Source organism: Sapajus apella, unplaced genomic scaffold, assembly GCF_009761245.1.
Source record: "Sapajus apella isolate SASKATOON/1434 unplaced genomic scaffold, GSC_monkey_1.0 scaffold105, whole genome shotgun sequence".
Classification (NCBI taxonomy): domain Eukaryota; kingdom Metazoa; phylum Chordata; class Mammalia; order Primates; family Cebidae; genus Sapajus; species Sapajus apella.
The window spans coordinates 5,569,778-5,578,266 of NW_022437045.1; the positions used below are offsets into that span (position 1 = coordinate 5,569,778).

General features: G+C 39.4%; 1 pseudogene across 1 annotated transcript; it reads right to left on the reverse strand.

Annotated features, from left to right (window-relative positions):
- Window positions 1–3,657: 3,657 nt before the first annotated feature.
- LOC116536928 lies at window positions 3,658–4,826 on the reverse strand (annotated as a pseudogene). Its single transcript, XR_004262882.1, has one exon. The product of XR_004262882.1 is annotated as a nucleophosmin pseudogene (transcript).
- Between the last annotated feature and the right edge of the window lie 3,663 nt (window positions 4,827–8,489).

Sequence of the window (8,489 nt, forward strand, 5' to 3'; positions counted from 1 at the left end):
TGAGTAGAATATTATGCTCATTTCACAGCAACTCCCCTGTTTCCCCTTGCCTCCAGCGCCTGAAGCCACCATTTCTCTCTTTGATTCTATGAACGTGACTATTTCAGATACCTCATGTAAGTGGAATCTTGCAGTATTTGTCTTTCTGTGATTGGCTTATTTCATTTAGCTTAATGTCCTCAAGGTCCATCAGTGTCGTGCCATATTGCAAAATTCCCTTCTTTTTCAAGGCTGCATAATACTCCATTGTATGTATATACCATATTTCATATCGTGGCCACTGTGAATCGTGCTGCTATAAACTTAGAAGGGCAGATATCTCTTACTACCATCTAACCCAGCCTTCCCACTTCAGGATTTGTATCCAAAGAATTGAAGCCAAGATCACAATATCTTGATGATTGTGAAAGGACACAAAGAGGTAGAGGCAAATATGGTCATGGGGACAGTGGGTGTCATGGAGGATTCCCTCGTTGTGGAGCCTGCTCCTCCCAAAATTCTGAGGGTGAAGCAACAGTTACCCCGGTAATTTCTGGTGTTGACACAGTCATGAACCATCATTTGCTGAACTTCGAGAAAGAGTCTTACAAAAAGTACAGTGATTATATAAAATTCATCAAAGAGAGTCTCAAGAAAACCAAAGCATAAAGAATAAAACCTTTATAACCAGAGCTGCAGAACAAATCAAGCATATAAGCACATGATACTAAGAATACTTATATTAACAATTGGTAGCACTTAACGTACAACAGATGCAATTTAAGTTCTTCACTTATATTAAGCCATTTAAGTGTCATAATATTGTAAAGCAGGTACTGTTATTGGCTCCATTTTCCAAATAAGGACATGGGGCAGAGCAGTAGTTAATTTACTCTAGTTTACAATGCTAGTATGTGTGGAGTCAAGTATGGAGTCAAGATTGACACACAAGCCCTCTAGCTCCAGAATCTATGTGCTTAGCCATTATAAATAACCCCAGTAATCGAAATAACAACAAACATGAAAAAAGTACAGATGGCAGGATATTTTGACTCAATAAATGATTTATTTGGCAGGGCTCATGCCTGTAATCCCAGCACTTTGGAAGGCCGAGGCAGGTAGATCATGAGGTCAGGAGATCAAGATCATCCTGGCCAACATGGTGAAACCTCGTCTCTACTAAAAATACAAAAATTAGCTGGGTGTGGTGATGCGTGCCTGTAATGCCAGCTATTCAGGAGGCTGAGGCAGGAAAATTGCTTGAACCCAGGAGGCAGAGGTTGCAGTGAGCCAAGATCATGCCACTGAACTCCCATCTGATGACAGAGCAAGACTACATCTCAAAAAAAAAAAGATTTACTTATTTATGTCTTTTAAAAGGAAAAATATTCACAAATATGGCTAACTACTATAAATTGATTTCATGCCATCATAACTGGTATTGCTTTTCCTCATTCACAGAACATCAAGATTTAGACAAATGAATTGCTATAACCTTGAGTTCTATATATTTATTTTGACATATTTATTTTTAATAGAGGCTTTTAAAAAATTACGTACGTCATCCAAAATAAAACATCAACTTTTAAAATGGATGATTTAAAATGATGAAAAACACAGAGATTTTGAAAAAAATAAGGGTAGACCAGGTAAAAATTGGTAGCAAGAAATGTAAAACCTAAATAATATGGTTGAATTTCTAAAAACAATATGAATTTCAATATTAGCACAAGAATAGATAAATATACCAGTTAACCATAGAATAAGTTAGAAAGCTAGTCAAAATCCAGCTCCTAAAAAAAATGCACAGGGTCCAAAGAGTTTTATAGGTAAATTCTACAACATTCTCAAGAGACAGATGCTATAAATATAAACAGGTATCTCCTAGTTCTGGGGTCAGGAAGCTACAGCATAGATTGAAACACACTTAGTCATCTGCATACAGCCTATCACTGCTGTACTGCTACAAGGGCAGAGTTGAGTGGTTGTGACGGATCTGTTTACCCTAAAATACTTACTATCTACTTCTTAACAGAAGTCTGCCAACGCCTGTCCTACAAAGAAACACAAGTGATCAATGAACACAAGTGGTGGCCATGAAAATGCACCACTCAGACCTGTGGCTGTAGGAGTAGAATAGACAGACACCTGGCTGCGACAGTCGAAACAGGAAACACAACTCCATCCTGCCCCAAGTTTGCTCTGTGGTCCAACATGGAAGAGAGCGCTAAGGGTGACAAGATGTTAACGATGAGTTATTAATAGTTTATTAATATCAGGGTGAACTGCTGCGTTCACCCCAAGGCCATGCTGGCCAGGGGCGGCTTCAAGCCAGTGATTAAACACAGCAAGGCTATTTGTATGGCTCCATTCCTGCAAGACATAGGACTCCTCTGACCGGAAACTTTGGCTCCAGGGTTCTACAACGGCCTGGGTGAAACTTTTAACTGTTGATGTCTAGTATCAATTGTTAGTGGAGAAACTGATTGTCTCACATGGATGGGAAATTGAATAGGGCTAGTGATTTAATTTTACCTAATTTTTTGTTAATATTCACAAGAAGAGCCTATTTATATTTTCATGAAGTGTATGTGTGTGCATGTGTGGTGTTTTAAATTGAAGTGGTAACAATTCTCTCACTTCTTCCTATGGTTTATTGGGTAATAAATATTTGAGACTTCACAAAGAGTGCACATCTTATGCATGCACAATCTATAAACTCCTTCAATGATAAAGTTTGCAAAGAAATTGCATTATCTGGAGGTTCTTGTTCTACTAATTTAACAGAAGAGAACTGCTCAATTATCAGAAAAGAATATGTAGGGCAGGCACAGTGGCTTACGCCTGTGGATCACCTGACATCAGGAGTTTGAGACCAGCCTGGCCAAGATGGTGAAACCCCGTCTCTACTAAAAACACAAAAACTAGCTGGGCACGGTGGCAGGCACCTGTAGTTCCAGCTACTCGGGAGGCTGAGGCAGGAGAATCGCTTGAACCCAGGAGGTGGGGGTTTCAGTGAGCCAAGATCACACCATTGCACTCCAGCCTGGGCAACAGAGTGAAACTCCATCTCAAAAAAAATTAACAACAACAAAAAAGAAGAATACATAGAACAACTACTTCCAATAAACTTTCAATAATAAGAGAGGGCTCAGTGAGGATAGATAGATAATAGATAGATAGATAGATAGATAGATAGATAGATAGATAGATAGATAGATAATAGAGACAGACAAGAAGAAACGCACATATAGTATCCAAGTACACATCACACTATGCTTTCTAATTTGCTGTCAGTGTCATCCAGACTAAGCGTAAGATAGAACTTGCCGTGTTTTCAAAATAAGTTTTACAAAAGGAACTAACAGGTCATGAGGAGTTCTGAGAACCGAGCTGTCATTGTTTGATATGGCAGATGTCTCTATCCTTGAGACTCATAATTAGACAAAACCTTCTGAGAAGACCATGTCTAGAATAAAACCTCATCCAGGCCATATGACAATTCTTTTCTACTAAGCAGCCCCACTTCATGGGACACATTTACTGAAGATGAGATAGTTTATTTATTTATTTTTTTTTACTTTATTAAGTAAAGTATTTACTTTACTTTATTTACTGAGTTTTATTTCACACGTGTATTTTTGTCTCCCCTCCATTTCCATGTCTGACCACCACTACTATGTCCTATCATAACATTCCATACATACTTAAAACCAAGCAAAGGGTGGAGCTCCATCTTTAAAAACTGCAGGCATTTTGGACAACACATTCTTGGCAATGGTATCTGGACAACATTTATCAAACACGGTAGGGAAATTTCTCACTCTGCATTATAAAAAGGACAGCCAGATATCAACTGTTACAGAAATGAAATAAGACGGAAAATTTTTAACAAATTGTTTAAACTATTTTCTTAAAGAGACTTCCTCCACTGCCAGAGATCTTGAATAGCCTCCTGGTCAGTCATCCGGAAGCAATTCTTCACATAATTGATGAACTTGGCTTCCACTTTGGGAAGAGAACCACCTTTTTCTATACTTGCTTGCATTTTTGCTTTAATGTCTTCTACAGAACTAGGTCCTTTTGGTGTTTTAGGAGTTTTTTCCTGTTTTTTGAAGGATTCTTGTCCTTTTGATCTTGGTGTTGATGATGGTTTTCAGTCTTTTCCATTCTGATTTGACTTTTGTGCATTTTTGGCTGGAGTATTGCGTATAGATTTCTTCACTGGCACTTTTTCTTCAGTTTCCTCATCATCGAAATCATCATCATCATCATCATCATCATCAGCAAGTTTTACTTTTTTCTGTGGAACCTTGCTACCACCTCCAGGGGCAGATCGCTTTCCAGACATACTTAAGAGTTTCACATCCTCCTCCTCCTCATCTTCTGACTCTGCATCTTCCTCCACAGCTACTAAGTGCTGTCCACTGATATGCACTGGCCCTGAACCACACTTCAATCGCAAGACCACTGGTGGTGTTATTTCAAAGCCCCCAAGGGAAACCGTTGGCTGTACAGACATTTTCAAAGTTGCCAGTGTTACTTCAATTGGACTGCCTTCGTAATTCATTGCCTCTGCTTCAACAATGTGCAACTCATCCTTTGCACCAGCTCCTAAACTGACCGTTCTTAAAGATAACTGGTGTTCATTTTCATCATTATCCATCTTAAAGTGATAATCTTTGTCGGCCTTAGTTCACAACCGAAAAGATAGTTCTGGGGCCTCAGGGGGCTCATGTCCATGTCCATCGAATCTTCCATCGGGTGGTGACACGCACTTAGGTGGAAGAGAAGGCGGACGGAGATAAACGACCACTGCTCAAAAGAACAGCCGCCCAGGACGGACTCACACCCGAGATAATTTATCTGCCCTCACGATCCATTTGCTCCTGGTATCTCTTTAGTGAAGGCTTTTAATACTATGAGGTGCACATCAATTCCTAATGGAAGCAGGAGTCCATGTTTTGGCTTCCCTTGAAAAAAAGTAATAACTCATCATCAACATCTTGTCATCCTTAGCATTCTCTTCCATATTAGACAATAGAGCAAACTTGAAGCAGGATTGAATCATGGAAGCAACATGTTTCCTTAGTGTGTGGGTTTTATGGCTGTAGCTAGCAAACTAACAGATGGATCACTGGTACGAATCAATTCAAGTCCCAGGAGCTGGTGATTCAGGTTCCATTGAAGCCTGGTGTGGGGTCTATAAGGAATAGTGGTCACTCCTGCAGGTGGCCATCTGGGATTAAAGCCAACCCACAGTCCTGGTCCTTTACCCACCCTACCCTGAGTATGCTCAAAATATGCCTGTCCCACCAGGAACCCTTAAGTGCCAATGTCCTTGGCCGAAGGCCAACCTCAGTACAGAGAAAGAATATCAACAGAAAGATACACTAGCCCAGCACACCTGGACCAAGGCATAGCTCACTCCTATCTCTTAGCACCATAATCTTACTCTAGTCGTGCCTCTGGATTCCAAGGGTCAGTCTGTCTCTACCAGGGAAAACTGGCATTCCTCCCTTGGTTTATGCAAACACAGCTTTATCGTTTGTGCATTTGTTTGATGTAATAATGGCAAACATTTGTTGAACCCTACCACAGCCAAGCAGTTTTCACTTGTATTCTCCTTTAACTCTTACAACTACTATACCCCATGAGACAGGCATTACTTTTGCTCCCATTTTACACTGATAAACAGGGGATTTAGAAAGCTATTTTGCCCAAGATCACATAGCTTGGCAATGGTGAACCAGGACTCAGAGCTGAATCTCCCTAATGTCAAAGCCCAAGCTATTGACCACTATGTAATATGGCCCCAAATGAGTTAGGGCCACGAGCTGGTCATCTAACGAGACTTAAGATTGTTTCTGACGAATCAAATTTCATAGAAATTTGAGAGTATTTTTAAACTAGTATGCAGCCATTCATATATTTATTCATTCAAGAAACATTTGTTGAGGGTCTACTATGTCTTATGCCAGTAGTTTCAAATATTAAGAAGATACTATATCTTTGGAACTCACAGGCTAGTAAGGGAACAGATACACAAATAACCATAACGCAGTAAGAGAGAAAGACAACAGTAGAAATACATCCACAGGTTCCCTTCTTAGTCACAGACTTTCCCTATTTCTCAGTCTTTATTTAGATTACGTGTCCTTTGGTAATTTTCCTAACTACAGTTTTGCAACTCAAAGAAATTTTGTTATACTCTCTCCCTCACATTAAAAAAATACATTTGTTAAAGCCTCAATAATTTAATAATTCATTCTCAAACATTTGTTCGTGATAGCTAATATATTTCTATTCTTTAAAAAAACTTATTTTTTATTTATACAATGCTAAGATTAATTTGAATCTCTCAAACATTATTACCTAAAAAACTGTTCTGGGAAGAAATATTTGCAGAAGACATATCTGATAATGTACCATTATCCAAAATATACAGAGAACTCTTAAAAATCAACAGTAAGAAAATGAGCAATCTAATTTTAAAATGAGCAAAAGAGCTGAACAGACACTTTGCCAGAGAAGATATATAGATGGCAATTAGGCATATAGAAAGATGTTCAACATCATATGTCATTAGGAAATTGAAAATTAAACCAATAATGAGATACAAATACATACTTATAGAATGGTCACAGTCCAAAGCAACATCAAATGCTGGCAAGGATGTGGAGCGACAGGAACTTTCATTCATTGCTGGGGGGACTGTCCCTTTGGGAGACAGTTTGGCAGTTTCTTACAAAACTAAATATACTCTTACCATACGATCCAGCAGTCATGCTTCTGTATTTACCCAAATGAGTTGAAAACTATGTCCACACAAAAAATGGCACCAAAATGTTTAAAGTAGTTTTATTCGTAATTGCCAAATTTTGGAAGTACCTAAAATGTCCTACCGTGGGTAAACGGATAAATAAATGGTGATGCATCCAGACAACAGAATATGATTCAGCATTAAAAAGAAATGAGCCGTCAAGCCATGAAAAGACATGGAGGAATGCGTATTGCTAAGGGGAAGAAGCCAGTCTGAAAGAGCTGCATACTGTGTGATTCCAACTGCATGACATTCTTTAAAAGGCAAAACTGTGGAGAGTAAAAGGCTCAGTGGTTGTCAGGGGTAGGAGGGACAGAGGGATGATGAGGCAGAGCACAGAGAATTTTTAGGACAGGGGCACTACTCTGCATGATCCTATAATGGTGGATATACGTTACTATACATTTGCCAAAACTCACAGAATGTTGAACATGAAAAGTGAACCCTAATGTAAAGTATGCACTTTAGTGTGTCAGTGTAGGTCCATCAGTTGTCACACATGTGCCACTCTGGTGCAGGGTTTTGATAGGAGAGTCTACGCATATGTGGAGGAAGGGGCTATGAGGGAGATCTCTGAACATTTCACTTGGTTTTGCTCTGAACCGAAAACCCCTCCAAAACGTAAAGTTTATTTTTTAAAAACTTCTCATTCCAAATTGATTTTTTGTCTATTCTATTCTCTAATCACGTATTAAATGTATTTTCCCTTGAAGAGTTATAATCCTCCCCAATGTCCAGACCACTCCATTCATTTCATCTAATGCAATGAACAAAAAACCATTCCGAAAAGGGAAGTTGAGTCCGTGTGACACAGCAGTGTTGGTGCATGTGCCAAAGCCATCCCACGACGCAAGAAGATGCTTCATGCCACATGCATCCAGCAGCTGCAGTGCAAACAGGCCCACGTCCCTTCAAATACAATCAGGTTCAACAGTGTCTAATCAAGCTCTCAGCGCTCTCTTAAAATAACCTGAATCCCTACTCCACTCTTCTTACTAACCACATGTTTTGGAAAAAAACACCATTAGGGTGCAACTGGCACTGACATTTTCCAAATAAAACATTTACTGCTAAAAATATAAATTGTCTTGTTTTTCTCTTATAAACACTGGTTTTGTTGGCAAATAGATATATGAGTTGCAATTATTGTGGTGAAGCAGTTGGAGTGCCTGTGGGTTTTTTTGTTTTTTGTTTTTTAGTTGTTTTGTTTTTTTGTTTTTTTTTGTTTTTTTCACATTTCCACAGGCCAACAGCCACAGTGCTGGTTTTCCCATCAGGCAGGAGTCCTGAAAACTCCCTGGGTTTCTTGGCAACAAGGCATGGGCCCCTCATGCAGATGTGCTACTTTGAGCTCCTTGAAAGCTCTACTGTTCCCCACAGCTGTCCATTTGCCGTTGGGATGATACCATCAGTGCTTTCTTTTTATTTTGGTATAAAGTTATGTCTCTCACTACTTTATGGAAGGTATTTCAGCCATCTATTGCTACATAGCAAACCACCCCAAAAAGTCAGTGGCTTAAAACAACAATAATGTATCGTTTGTCATGATCCTGTGGGTTGACTGGGCAGTTCTGTTCATAACTGGAGTCCCCTATGTGATTGCATTCAGCTGAAAAATTGCCTCAGGGGTGGGCTCCAGTGGGATGCTGCGATGACCAGCCTGTTTCTGCATGTGGTCTTAGGAACT